Source organism: Musca domestica, unplaced genomic scaffold, assembly GCF_030504385.1.
Source record: "Musca domestica strain aabys unplaced genomic scaffold, Musca_domestica.polishedcontigs.V.1.1 245, whole genome shotgun sequence".
Classification (NCBI taxonomy): Eukaryota; Metazoa; Arthropoda; class Insecta; order Diptera; family Muscidae; genus Musca; species Musca domestica.
This window is the reverse complement of record NW_026712273.1, coordinates 495,016-510,357: the sequence shown is the minus strand read 5'-3', so window position 1 is coordinate 510,357 and position 15,342 is coordinate 495,016.

Sequence of the window (15,342 nt, the reverse complement as noted above, 5' to 3'; positions counted from 1 at the left end):
TGAAGAAATAAAACGTATTTATATACTTGCCATTCGGAGACCTTTCGGTCCACTGTATTCGTCCTTCAGATTTAAATGCAAGGAGATATGATAAGTTGAGAGGTGGCAGATAGCAAAGAAAGTATTAAAGTCATGTCATAAAATAATTCCTATGTTACAATTTCGCGGTGTTGAAGCCGTTAAATTTTTTCGGAGACATTGTAGGATTATTGCTGTTTTTGCATCAGAGAAGGAAAGAAGATGCTTCAGTCTCTGCACCCCCATTATTCTGAATCTTCTGTTTCAAAGCATTGGACTGTGGCTCAGGCAATTATCTACTTCGTCACCTCCCCACTTGAACATCATAACCCGTACGTTGTAGTGATTCGTAATAACATCCACCACAAGCATTAGATGCGCTTTTGTTAGAACTTTGTTCTTTAACTGGAACGTATTGGCGAGATTGATTTCGAGCCGCGAGCATTCCTAGTGTAATGTTCCTTAATCATTCTGACAAAGTGTGGCTTCTCCGAGGATTCAATCTCTGTTAACAATTGATTCGGATCCGCATCTTGTCACTTTGTCTACCTTTTCGTTGTTCAGTATGTTGCGATGTCCCGGGATCCGGCAAACTTTATTAAGTACAGTCCATTAAGTTTTTGCATTCCAAAATCACCATGGTGATTAATGCCGTAGGGTTTAAGCGCTGTTTAATTTAAAAAATGTCCCCCTAAAACACGTTGCAGTTGTTATGAAACCTGAATGGCGTTCAGACCGCGCAGATGCCGGCATGTATGTATGTATGTATTTTTATCCATGTAAGCAAAATTGGCGTTCGATAATCGACTAAAAAACATTATTACATTATTTACTTATTTCCAATTTTCGTGATTTCTGTGTACATATCTGAGGGTGATTCTGACAATTCATTCTTTATCGTTAGATTCTGTTCTGTTGGTAGATTCTGTTATAAATTTAATTGTTAATTTTTATTTATTTTAATATTAACATGTCGACATAAATTGAGATATACAATTGATTTGCTCTGTAACTTTTATGAAAGACACTGGAATATTTCAGCAGAAGTTTTCGAGTTAATTGGAAAAGAGCCACTTCATATCCGCTCTATCCTCACAATCCAAAAATTTGGTATTAAATATTTAAGCGCCTGACAAGAAAAAATAATCAGACAATACTCTATCTCTCTCTTTCTCCCTCTCTCTCTAACACTCTCTCTCTCTCTCTCTCTCTCTCTCTCTAACACTCTCAAAATACTTGTAATGTGTACAGTATTGAATACAATTGGTGTGGTTTGAAACTTCACACATTAGCTATTTGCAGTAGACGTCGTTCGCTTCACAGACTCCATAATGTTGTCAAACTTGTATTATGCCTTTAAAATTGAACGTGTCTTTGTGCTAGGACACAATAATGCTGCGGAGACCACAACTGGAATTGACAATAGGAAACTTGCTCCAAAGTCATCTAGTTATACATTTGCCTGACAAAAATACAACAAAAACTCTACATCTGTCCATTTTCTTATTTCAATTTGACCCGTATTTGTGGGAGCAACGCCCAGCAGCTATGAATATGCCTGAGATCACGAAACGTCTCTGTTTCGGTAAATATATTTTTGCTATCCCGAAAACTTTTTGCTTTGAATCAAATCTACAAATAAAAATGTACTTCTTATCTTCGGATCAAAAACCATTCGAAAAACCAGTAAAGAAAGTCTTAAAGTCGGGCGGGCCGACTTTATGATACCCTAAACCACTTTGCTAATTTAGTAGAGCTCCACATAACAATTAAAAGTTTTTATGGGAGAATTCAATCATACACGTTATGATTATAATTATAATTTAAAGTTCAAAGGACTAAATATGCAGAAGCATTTATATCTTTTAAATTCGGACTTGTATTAATTTGAAATCAGATAAAGATATATATGGGAGCTATATCCAAATCTGAACCGATCTCGATAAAATTTGACAAATATATTTCTGAGCTGTATTTAATATACTTCCCTGAATATCGTTATTACGGAGTGCATATTATGGCTGTGGGTAACAAATACAATAAATCGGATGAACAATATATATGGGAGCTACAGCTATATCTGAACCGATCTTCACCAAATTTGGCATACTACCTTCTAGACTCAATTCGGTCGTATGTGCCAAATTTCATCCCATTTGGGCAAATATATTTCTGAGCTGTATTTGATATATTTCCCTGAATATCGTTGTTACGGAGTGCATATTACGGCTGTGGATAACAAACACAACAAATCGGATGAACAATATATATGGGAGCTATAGCTATATCTGAACTGATCTTCACCAAATTTGACATACAAGCTTTTAGACTTAATTCGGTCGTATTCCATCCCATTTAGGCAAATATTAGACGTTTGGTGCACAATAAAAGGTAAATCGGACGAAGTTATATATGGGAGCTATATCCAAATCTGAACCGATTTCGATAAAATCAGGCCTAATTTGGTTGTATGCGCAAAATTTCATACTATTCGGGCTGATATTACACGCTTGGTGCACAATAAAAGGCAAATCGGACGAAGATATATATGCGAGCTATATCTAAATTTTTACCGATTATCTCCAATTTCAATAGGGTTCGTCCTTGGGCCAAACAAATGTTGTTTGGAAAATTTCATCTCAATCGTATAATAAATGCGACCTGCATTTTGTTCACAAGAATACATGGACAGACGGACGGACGGACGGACAGACGGACTGACATGCATAAATCAACTCAGAAAGTGATTCTATGATTCAAAAGTAACTATTGGTCTATCTCGCTTCCTTCTCCATGTTACAAACAAATGCACAAAGATATAATACCCTTATCACCATGTGGTGTAGGGTATAAACATATTAACTATGTCTTATATTTTTGTAGTAAGGGGTTTAATAGGGTTGTTTGGGCTTATATTTGTAACCGAAATAATGATCCTAGTTCAGCTTTTATCATGCCCTGTCGATACGTCAGCCCTCCATGTCCATGTAAACTTTGTAATCACTATATAGTCTAGATCATTAACGGTATCGTTCGCATTGCATTTTATTTAATACCTAACTACAGGTGATATAAAAAACTGTAACAAAGTCAAAAGCCATAATTTTTATTTTTTTTTTTTTTTTAAATTTTATTAAATGAAAGCCAACAATGTGGGAAATAGCATCAAATTTTAGAATAAGTTTAGATTTGTTCGAATTGGCCACCTTTGACACAAATTATGGCCTTAAAGCGGCCAATGAAACCGCCACACGCTGCCCGAATGTTGCTCTGCGGTATTTTGGCCCATTCCCGGCGAAGCGCTTGCATGAAGTGATCGACACTTTGGTATTTTTAGTGCCAACCTTGCTTTACAAAATACTCCAGAAACAATAGTCCAACGGATTGCTATCCGGAGATTATGGTGGCCATTGTGCGCTGGAAATGAAGCGAGGAACCTCATTTTGTAACCATTCATGGTTGGCGCATGCTGAAAAATGTTTGAGTGTCCAAGGCCTTAATACACATTCCGGAATATTTTCGCGATGATATTCGGCATTTATTCTGATGCCACGGTCGATTAATACAAGCGGAGAGCGACCATCGGCTGTTTTGGTGGCCCACACCATCACCATGGCCGGTGCTTGAGTTCTGGTGACAAACGAAGGTGCACATTTTCAGCTGGCCTCTTTGGCGAGCAAACGCGATTATTTGGTTTGTTTACAAACTGCAGGACAATGAATGTTTTCTCATCGGAGAAAACCAAATTCGGCAGTTCACCGCTTTCGGTCAATCGAAGCAAATCTTTAGGTCTTTTGAGTTTTTTTTCTTTTTGTTGCGGTGTAAGTTTTTGCACTTTTTGGAAATTCAATGGCTTTACCCCGAGCTCATTTTTCAATATTTGCCGATATGTTCAGCTCACGGCCATTTTTCGGCCACTGCGACGCGGGTTTCGATCAAGTCGCTTCTTTACTTTTCGAACCATTTCTGCTGATGTTGCTGTTTTCTTCCGTCCACTTCTTTAACGTCGGGCTGCGCTACCAGTATCACGGTAACGAGCGATGGTACGAGACACAAAAGATTTATTCATATTTAAATGTTGGAGTGCTCTAACGATAACCACTTGTAGTTTTCAAGCCAAATATAAAGAAATCACACTATCACGCTTGAATTCCATCAGGAATAACTTTTTTCTGGAAAATTTTCACCAAAATGCTTTTGTACGCTTGTGAACAATATAATGAGCTGTCACTGGAATAATTTTAACAACTGTCGGACGAGTGGCTTAGAAATAACAGCAGTCTGAAATTGGTTGCAGTTTTTTCTTCTCACCCTGTATTTTTATTCTGTAAGGGTATTATAAATGCGACTAAGCAAAGGAAACCCATAATTTTTACTCTATTTGGGATTTGATATGTAACTAACAATTAGAGACCGATCGGCACGAAATTTCGAGGAATGGGTCATATGAAATGGGTCATATATTTTCTGGGAAAAGATCGACCGTGGCTTTCTTTCACATATATTTATAAAGTTTCTCAGAATTGAAAACAAGATGTATGGGTCTACGGATCTGTTCCCAGCAAAAAAATGTCATTACCAAGTAAGGGGTTTCAATCAGTTCATTTAAACACCAGTAACAATCATTCTACATATAGACCACTAGAGTTGCATTTTTTATTTTTGTTTGCCGGATAAAAGGGTTGTTGTCTCATTACTTGGTAAGATAAATATAAATTTGTTTGTCTCGTAAGTTTTTAGGGATGACTCATTATGTAATAACCTACTGGTAATGCAGAGCGTAACAGTATATGGGTTCACATACAAATACTACTGAAAATGGTACAAACGCCCACAAAGTTTTTGCTGTTTATAACTCCATAAAACGGCACCACATTATGTGTATTCTTAAACCTTTGCCCATATTTCCCAATCGAATTGGCTATAATTTGGTATTGAGATAATTGGTCGCAGCCCTTGTTATTGGGCCTACTGGACCAAAACGTGGGCATAAAATCAATAGTTTGGTGTGATACAAGCACAATTGTTTTTGTCGACATTCAGCAACGGTCTGTGCATATCAAATATTAAGAAATTATTAAATATCGTTTCTGCTCTTGTATTACTATTACGGTTCGAGAGTAAACCAATAACGAATGCTATTTACTTTTCTTAAGAAATAAACAACAGTTGCATGTTTGAGTGAGCTACGCAGATACCTCTTTCGCAATTTAACACTCCTTTCAATACAGACTTTTAAAGAGAGACCTATACGCTAATTTAACCACGTTTCTCTAGCTTTGCACCATATTTTTGGGCGGTTTAATGACAACTGCCATTTGTATGTATCCATGTGTGTCGTAAAATATAAAACTGTATATGTTATGAATTACTCACCAGTATGTATAACATGGTATCACATACATATGTATGATTATCTTTTTATTACATGCGTGTTTGCCAAATCGATGCAGTCTTGCGCCAAGAAGACAATCGGGTTGCAATCCTTTAACAGAATTCGACAAATTTCAAATAGGATAGGATGTATACATTTCAGATTTATATGTGTACGAAAAAGGAAAAAGAAATGACCATGTTATAAATGTTTTATCTTCGATTTTTTGAAGAAGAAGTAAGTTTTCAAATTTCGACCATAATAACAAATTGACGTCGACGGGCCGACCATGCTATACCTTACAACACTACAATTATAGTAAAGCTTCTGTAGATCCGCTGCGATTTGGACTAAAATGAGCTAATCCCTCAAAATACAGGGAGAGATAGAAAAACTGCAACAAAGTCAAACGCCATAACTTTTACATTTTTTTTTAATTTTATTGAATGAAAGCAAAAAAAATGTCGGAAATAGCATCAAATTTAGAATAACTTTAGATTTGTTCGAATGGGTCAACTTTGGCACGAATTATGGCCTTTAAACGGCCAATGAAACCGTCACACGCTGTCCGAATGTTGCTCTGTGGTATTTTGGTCCATTTCCGGAGAAGCACTTGCTTGAGGTGATCGACACTTTGGGATTTTTATACCCTCCACCATGGGTAGGAGGGTATATTAACTTTGTCATTCCGTTTGTAACACCTCTAAATATTCGTCGTAGACCCCATAAAGTATATATATTCATAATCAGCATAAAATTCTAAGACGATTTAGCGATGTCCGTCTGTCTGTCCGTCTGTCTGTCTGTCTGTCTGTCTGTCTGTCTGTCCGTCTGTCTGTCTGTTGAAATCACGATAGAGCCCACATTATTTGACGTAGACCTTTGAAATTTGGCACAAGTGTGTGTATTGTCCCTAGGATGGTTGGTATTGGAAATGGGATATATCGGTCCACGTTTTGGTATAGCCCCCATATAACGGTACCTCCCGATATTCGGTATTTTGATTATTTTTGCCACATTTTTCCACGGATTTGTCTAAAAATTGACCTCTGTAAGTCGTAATGGATTCTAGTTCCAGTGGGGTAACATTATATGTATAGGTCCACGTTTTCATGTAGCCCCCATATAACGGTACCTCCGTTATTCGGTATTTTGATGATTTTAGCGACATTATTTAAAGGAATCGTTTCAAATTTGGTGTTTGAAGTTCGTAATACATACTGCAGCATAAAAAAGAAATGGGCCATGTAGGTTCACGTCTTCGTATAGCCCCCATATAACGGTACCCCCCGATATTCGGTATTTTGATGATTTTAGCGACATTATTTAAAGGAATCGTTCCAAATTTGGTGTTTGAAGTTCGTAATACATACTGCAGCATAAGAAAGAAAATGGGCCATGTAGGTCCACGTCTTGGTATAGCCCCCATATAACGGTACCCCCCGATATTCGGTATTTTGATAATTTTGGCGACATTATTTAACGGAATCGTTCCAAATTTGGTGCTTGAAGTTCGTATACATACTGCAGCATAAAACAGAAATGGGCCATGTAGGTCCCCGCCTTCGTATAGCCACCATATACCGTACCCCCCGATATTCGGTATTTTGATGATTTTAGCGGCATTATTTACCGGGATTGTTTTAAATTTCGCATGTGAAGTTCGTAATGGATACTTCAGCCCATCCCAGAAAATTGTCTGTGCAGGTCCACGTCATCGTATGGCCCCCATATAACGGTACCCCCTATATTCAGTATTTTGATGATTTTAGCTATATTTTAAACATATTTTTCTTCAAGTTTCGCATTTAAATATTGTAATAACTTATGACAAAAGTTGACTATGCAGGTCCACGTCGTCGTATAGCCATTCGGCATTTTTAAGATTTTAACAGATTTTTTTTTGAAAATTGCCAAATTTGTACCAAATGGTGGAGGGTATTAAAAGTTCGGCCCGGCCGAAATTACAGTTTTTTTACTTGTTTAGTGCCAAAATACTCCAGACACAATAGTCCAATGGATTGGTATCCGGAGATTTTAGTGGCCATTGTGTGCTGGAAATGAAGCGAGGAACCTAATTTTGTAATCATTTCTGAGTGGCGCGTGCTGAGTGCGATGGTGCTGAGACCTGTAAGAATGTCCAATGTTTGTGTGCCCAAGGCTTTAATACACCCTCCAGAATATTTTCGCGATAATATTAGGCCTTTATTCTGATGCAACGGTCGATTAATGCGAGGGGAGAGGGACTATCGGCTGTTATGGCGACCCACACCATTACCATGGCTGGCGCTTGAGTTCTGGTGGTCAACAGAAGTTGCACATTTTCAGCTGATCTCTTTGGCAAGTAAACACGATCAGTTTGTTTGTTTACAAACTACTGTACAAAGAATCTTTTCTCATCGGAAAAAAAACAAATTCGGCAGTTCACCACTTTTGGCCAAGCGAAGCAATTCTTTAGCTCTTTTGAGTCTATTTTCTTTCTGTTGCGTTGTAAGTTCTTGCACTTTTTGGAAATTCAATGGCTTTAACCCCGAGCTCATTTTCAATATTTGCCGAATGGAATATTGCAATATGTTCAGCTCACGATCAAGTTGCTTCTTTACTTTTCGAACCATTTCTGCCGATGTTGCTGTTTACTTCCACCCACTTCCAGTATCATGGTAACGAGCGATGGTACGAGACACAAAAGATTTATTCACATTTAAATGCTGGATTGCTCTAACGATAGCCACTTGTGGTTTTCTAGTCAAATATAAAGAAATCACACTATCACGCTTGAATTCCATCACGAATAACTGAAAAATTCTCACAACAATGTTTTTGTACGCTTGTAAACTATTTTTGTTTGCCAACTGTTGCTGGAATAATTTCAACAGCAGTCGGACGAGTGGCTTAGAAATGACAGCAGTCTGAAGTTGGTTGTAGTTTTTTCATCTCACCCTATCTATTTGCATACATCATTTGTCTTTTCCTGGTCATTGTTACATTATCCGTTTGAACATGGGCCGGAAAGTATTAACGTTTAAATGGCAGCTATGAAAGTTTTCACATAAAAATAATGGCCCTTATCACCCGCTAAATATTATCCGATTATATTAACTCTAACCCCTTGCAAATTACATTTTTATTAGTCTATAATTGTGACCTATAGAACGATGCAAAATCAGCAAAAAGATCAGTTTTTGGTCAATTTTACCCTCATAATAATTTGGTATTACCAAATCGCCTGAACTATTTGAAATACTTATTGTTCACTTGAGTCTGTTACAAATAAAAAATTAAGTCTGGTCCACGTTTCCATTTAACATTTCAGATTTAATATTTGTGGAAGGTTTTGACCACATTTTTCCATGTCATAATTCACTTTTCAAATTTTGTTAAAATTTGCTCTTTTATTCGGTTATATATAGGTATAGCCATGGTACAATTAAAAGGTAATGTAAAGCTACCAGCTAATTAAATTTTTTCTTAGTGTGCCCGACTTTTGCCAATTTTGTGAATGTATTTATTGTTTGAAAAACAAAAATATTTTCAAAATCAACGATTTGAAGAATCTAACATTTCCGACCCGCGCGTTGAAAATAATAACCAGTTTTGGCATCGAACTGAAAGAGTGAACTGTTTGGAGCATCTTTTTGAAAGAAAACACAGACATTTCATTCATTTTTTTTCTGACAGGAAGCGGGCATAGCAATAGGGGTGTATTTCAATAGTTTTATGAAGCTGTTCTACCTCCTTATTGTACCATGGGTATAGCTATAATACATGATCTCATCCGATTTCAGGTATATGGTTCACCAAATGTTGAACATCTTCCCTAAACTGATCAATTTAAGCACTCATCGTTGAGTTTATGATAAAATAAATCTGTCAGATTTAGAGAATCTCGGTTCAAAAATGTAAATTGGCACTACTCGCAAACATATTAAAATAATACGAAGAGATAACCGACACACATACGAGTCATTCAACATAAATAGAATATATTACGATTCGAGCTGGTTTCGAAGTGGTTAAAAAAGCGATTTTAGGGACGTACTCGGAAAGGGCTTGACCCCGCAGCCCAGGTAAAGACTAAAATGTTGATGTGAAACTCTTTTTCGACATAAAATAAACACAATCAAAAACGGACTCTTTGTGGATATTTTATGAAATTTGTTGATATGGTATCCAGACGTACATACATATTTCCGAAACTTCTTGAGGACTTATGACGTCTATAAACATTTTGTCATCGTGGGATAGTTGGGGTAGTTATGCATTCTCAATTGTTCTAATCGAGGTTGTACTGTACTTTCGAATTGAATTGAAGTTTGGTGTGAAACTAAAAGCAAGCAACAGCGTACATCCTGTTTTCTAGGCACTGTCGGTGGGTGGAAATGAAGCCATACAATATCATTTGCTGTGCATATTTAGACTAATTCCACTATTCGATTTTGTCAAAAGAGCTAGATATTCGCTGCTCCTTTTTAGCGACTAAAGCAGCCGTCTCGACAATTGTGGGTATTGTTGTTGGACGGGCAGGGGGAAACATGGCCAGCTTGGTCTCCATTTACATTTTGGCAAATATTCAAAACTAGATTTCTCTGTTGCCATTTGTGTGAGCAATTGAATTGAGTGAACTGGCAAATAAACTCTGAGGTAGTGTTTCAGGACTGTTTCGTCTACTAAGTGTTTATAAGTTAATAGTTGCTGTGACCAGAAAAACAAACGCCAGCTGTAGCTGAATTTGAGAATAAACAAAGACACCGTTGTCGACGAAGACAAGCGGCAGTAATACCTCGAGTCATTCACAGTCATTTATTAGTCGTTTGTCTGTTTGTTTGTATTTTGATTTCGGTCTCGGCGAAAATAAGGCTATTCACAAACTACACGAAAGTCAAGCGGCCAAGCCTTTCAAATTCAGGAAACCGCAAAAACGATTGGCACAAACACAATACATCAACATGGCAGAGGGAGACAGACTAGCGTTTTACTTTCGAATTACATACATATATGTCGTGAAAATGTTTAAGTGTGTCAAAGGGGTTATAATTTTTGCATACAACGGTGGCCACAATAATTAGACTCGATCGTTTTTATTAAATACCCCGCGAGTATGTTTTATTTCAAATATTTGAATTTTTGTATTAAATGCATTTTGTAAATAAACATACACTACATTTGGCTAGACATGCGAAACAATATCCACCTTTGGACCAATAGACCTAAACTAGTCCGTTCTATACGACAAGAACACCAAACATTTTAATCTACTCTACTGTGAAATATAAATTTATTCGAACTGTGCGATTCTCTATAACGATAAGATACGAAAACTATAATTATTTATTTGCTTACTATTGTCGCGTATACACCAGTTTGAATTGTGAAATTTAAGGCTCACACAAAAATAACTGTGTAGTGTACATAAATACTTACCTTTCCACCCTAATCAAGCGTTTTGTGCAGCCGTATTTGCCGAATTCGCAAGGGTCATAACTATATTTGAATTATCCAACGTTGAAAATCTTTTGAAAACTATTAAATTTATTACCTTAAATACTTAATTCAAACTACCTATAGATGTACTGTCAAAGTTGACAATTTTAAACTTTTTACCCAACGGGTACTTGGGTAACTCACTAAGAAACAAAAATTGTTACTTAATTACCAAGTTTGCTAATGAACCCGATTTGGTGATAACAGATGTTGCCTGCAATAGTAACAAATAAGTAAAGGCTATAGTCGGACAAGGCCGTCCATGAGATACTCTTTGTCACCAAACTTTGAGATGAAGTACCTCTATAACTCAAACCATGTTTCTTACATGATTGAACAATCTAGGATAATAAGATGGAAAATGAACTATATTACAAGTAATTTTAAATATCATATAAATAAATTCTATTTTTATTATTACATTGCTTCGTTTAACTAGTCCCCATAAACTATATCTATTATTATTTTACGGAAACCTATATGCAAATAAAAACGCTGGCTTGGCTTGCAAAGCAATTACAAAATAAGAAAAAATATATTTGTTTATTCCTTTTATTCCAATCTTCCAGTCTTCTAAATTCGATCTCGAGTGCGGCTCAAACATAATTTTATAATATGTCACTAAATATTCCATGCCAAGCTGCTTATGTATCGTCGCATTAACTCTGAAGAGTGATTACAAATTAAAGTAGACAGACAGGCGGGCAGAAGAGATATGATGGCTTAATATCATATATCAAGATGCATCAAACTGACCCTCACGGAACACACACATGACCTTCAATGATGAAGTTTTGCTATTTTATATCCTCAGCACGTTTTGACTATATTAAATGATAAATATCCTCTTATAGGATACGACTAAAACGTGCCTCGTCGCAATATGGTTTTAGATCCTAGGTATCATTGGGTGAAATACGTCTAACGATATTTGGGGTCGATGTAGCAGTGTCTGCCCGTCCTTCCGTATATCTAGCTGTACTATGATAACTCTCGAAGCTTGCATCCGATTCAGTACAAACTTGGTACATCGTAATATTATTTATAAACTTAGATCGAGCCCGATATGGGCAATATCGGACCACATCCTTCTGGTACCTCTTCCACAAAGTATCCTCATAGAAATGGAAAGGATGATCCAATTTTGTTAAACTTTGCAATTCTTTATATTTGTATCAGTACTAGGTCAAGTGAGAAATTGACAATATTTGCACATTTCTAGACCCTTATTCACATAGTGTCAACAGTTTGAATAATCACAAAGCTTATAAAATATGTGTAACTCCTTGTGGTACCTTCCACACAACATGTCAACATTTTGAATACCCATTACCCTCATAAAATACAATATTGGCATCCGATTCAAAGTAAGCACATCCCAATATTTCTACCAATACAAGATCTTGTTCTTCCACAACAACAAAAGTCAAAATCTTTTCGGTGATTCTTTTTAAACTAGGTATATCTCAAGGATTCAGCTAACCCGATATTTGAGGGGAATATGGGATTTTACGACCGACCCATTGTGATACCTTCACATCTAGGGGTCAACATTTTTATACCCTCCACCTTGAATATTATTAACTTTGTCATTACGTTTGTAACATCCCTAAATATTTGTTGTAGACACCATAAAGTATATATATTCATAATCAGCATAATTCTAAGCCAATTTAACGATGTCCGTCTGTCTGTCCGTCTGTTGAAATCACGATACATGCCTCCTTATTTGACGTAGATCTTGAAAATTTGGCACATAATGAGTATTAGACTTGGATGGATGGTATTGAAAATCAGATATATTGGTCCACGTTTTGGTATAGCCCGCGATATAACGGTACCCTCCGATATTGGGTATTTTGATGAATTTCGCCACGGTTTTCCGGATTTGTCTTAAATTGGTATTTGTAGTTCGTAATGGGTTCCAGCTCCTGTGGCGGAACATAGTATATATAGGTCGACATTTTCGTATAGCCCCTATGTAGCGGTACCTTCCGATATTCGCTATTTTGAAGATTTTCCTCACATTCTTTCACGGATTTGTCTAAAAATGGTTATTTGTAGGTCATAATGAGTTCCAGCTCCGGTGCAAAACATGTATGTATAGGTGTCCACGTTTTCCTATCTCCTATCTTTGTCAGAACTAAAATGTTTGTATGTCGTCTATTAAAATCTGCCGCTGGTCTCAATGCGTCACCTTGTAAATAGCCCTCGATACCTATTAATTTGCCAAAAATCCGCACATTGGGCTAAGTCAAATGCTGTCATAGTATTTCCAACAATGCTTTCATTATTGGAATCATCAATGTTCGACAACAAAGCTGCTGAGCAAAGCTATTTTAATAATTTCTTTGTTGTCAATGAAACAAATATGTTAGCTTTTATCTTTGAAAGAAACAGACCAAAATTTAAAGGCAAGTTTGTGCAAACTGTACCACAACATTTAATCTTTCATTTAGCCATTTTTGTTTGGAAAGTGAAACCAAAATATATTACCAAGTCTCGGCAATGATTATATCAGCACTAATTACGGATTGGCTCTGGTCGTTCCACAAAACGGCTGCTGCACGCTTAAGTGTTCCACACACATTTGTTGTACGCAATACCATTACACTTCCATTTACAAATAAAACAAAATAAAAACAACAAAATTCAATTCAAAGTTAGCAACTAATTGATGGACCACTAATGATGATACCAAATCCATTTAATGTGACGATCTCTTGCCACATCCATGCATTTGTTCACATACTTCTATTACGAATTAAATATTTTCCTCCCGGTAAAATACGAAATTACTACTTGGCACCGTTTCGAGCGTAACTATTGGGAGTGTTTTAATTAATATCTGAAGCATTGACTGACATAGATAAGTGAAATAGCAATGGTATGCGCCATAGTTCCCTTTCTTAATGCACTTTCGTGGCATTAAATAATATGTGAATATGTATCATTAGTGTTCATTTTTACCAAAAAATAAAGTAAAACAATTAAGCAAATGCTATAGTCGTGCGAGACCGACCATGTGTAATCTACAACACTAATATATATAAAAACAACTGTAAGAACCCAAACCATTTTGTCGATTTTTTTTTTTTTTTTGTGTTTGAAATAGTGCCGTGCAGTCCTGCACAAATGATACCTTTGGTTTTGAACCGAGCATTTGTCTTATATTTACTCCTCTCAAAAATTGTCACTGTTTATTGGTATATTGTTGCTCGATTTTTTAGATTTTATCCTTTTCAGGCAAAAGGTTATTCCGAATTGGTGACAATTGTCAAAATCACTCCAGCGGTTTTGACTTATAGCGAAATAACTAACATCAATTCTTGTACATATAGATTGTACCTATTTTGTTATGTACCCGATACCTTGGCTATCAATATCACTGTAATGGCCAGAAGTAACATTTTATGTATTTGTGATTTGGCCGAAATTAATATATTCGCGGCCTGTAGCGTGATTACAATTAAATATGGATAGACGGAACGGACATCCGTAACCAGATCGGTTTGTCGGCGAGATAAGAAGATCCATACATAGTTTCCTATGTCGGGGACCAGTATTTCGTGGTGTTGGTCCAATCCAATTATATTTTTTGTGTTGTAGTGCACAAAAACTTAAATTTATATGGAGGTTAATCCAAATGTGGACCGCCATACTATGGAGGTTGTAATTCCGTTTTTAGGTCATTAAAAAAATAGTTGTATAAATTCTAAGTTGAATTGGTCATGTCGACTTGTAAGCAAGACGATAACGTATATAGAGGGTGAGATAAAAAATCTGCAACAAAGTCAAACGCCATAATTTATAATTTTTTTTAAATTTTATTGAATGAAAGCAAAAAATGTCGGAAATAACATCAATTTTAGAATAAGTTTAGATTTGTTCGAATTGGCCACCTTTAGCACGAATTATGGCCTTCAAACGGTCAATGAAACCGTCACATTCCCGGCGAAGCGCTTGCTTGAGGTGATCGACACTTGGTATTTTTATTGCCAATCTTGGTTTTCCAAAATACTCCAGACACAATAGTCCAACGGATTGGTATCGGGAGATTTTGGTGGCCATTGTGCGCTGGAATAAGGGCGAGGAACCGCATTTTGTAAATATTCTTGGTGGCGCGTGCTAAGAGCGCTGGTGCTGAGTCCTGTTGGAATGTCCAAGGACTGCGGCCAAATGTTTCCGTGCCAAGGCTTTAAGACACACTCCAGAATATTTTCGCGATAATAATCGGCATTTATTCTGATGTCACGGTCGATTAATACGAGCGAGCGACCATCGGCTGCTATGGCGGCCAACACCATCACCATGACCGGCGCATAAGTTAGTGCCAACGAAAATTGAACATTTTCAGCTGACCTCTTTGGCAAGTAAACACGATCATTCTGTTTGTTTACAAACGGCTGGACAACGAATGTTTTCCTCATCGGAGAAAACCAATTCGGCAGTTCACCACTTTCGGCCAA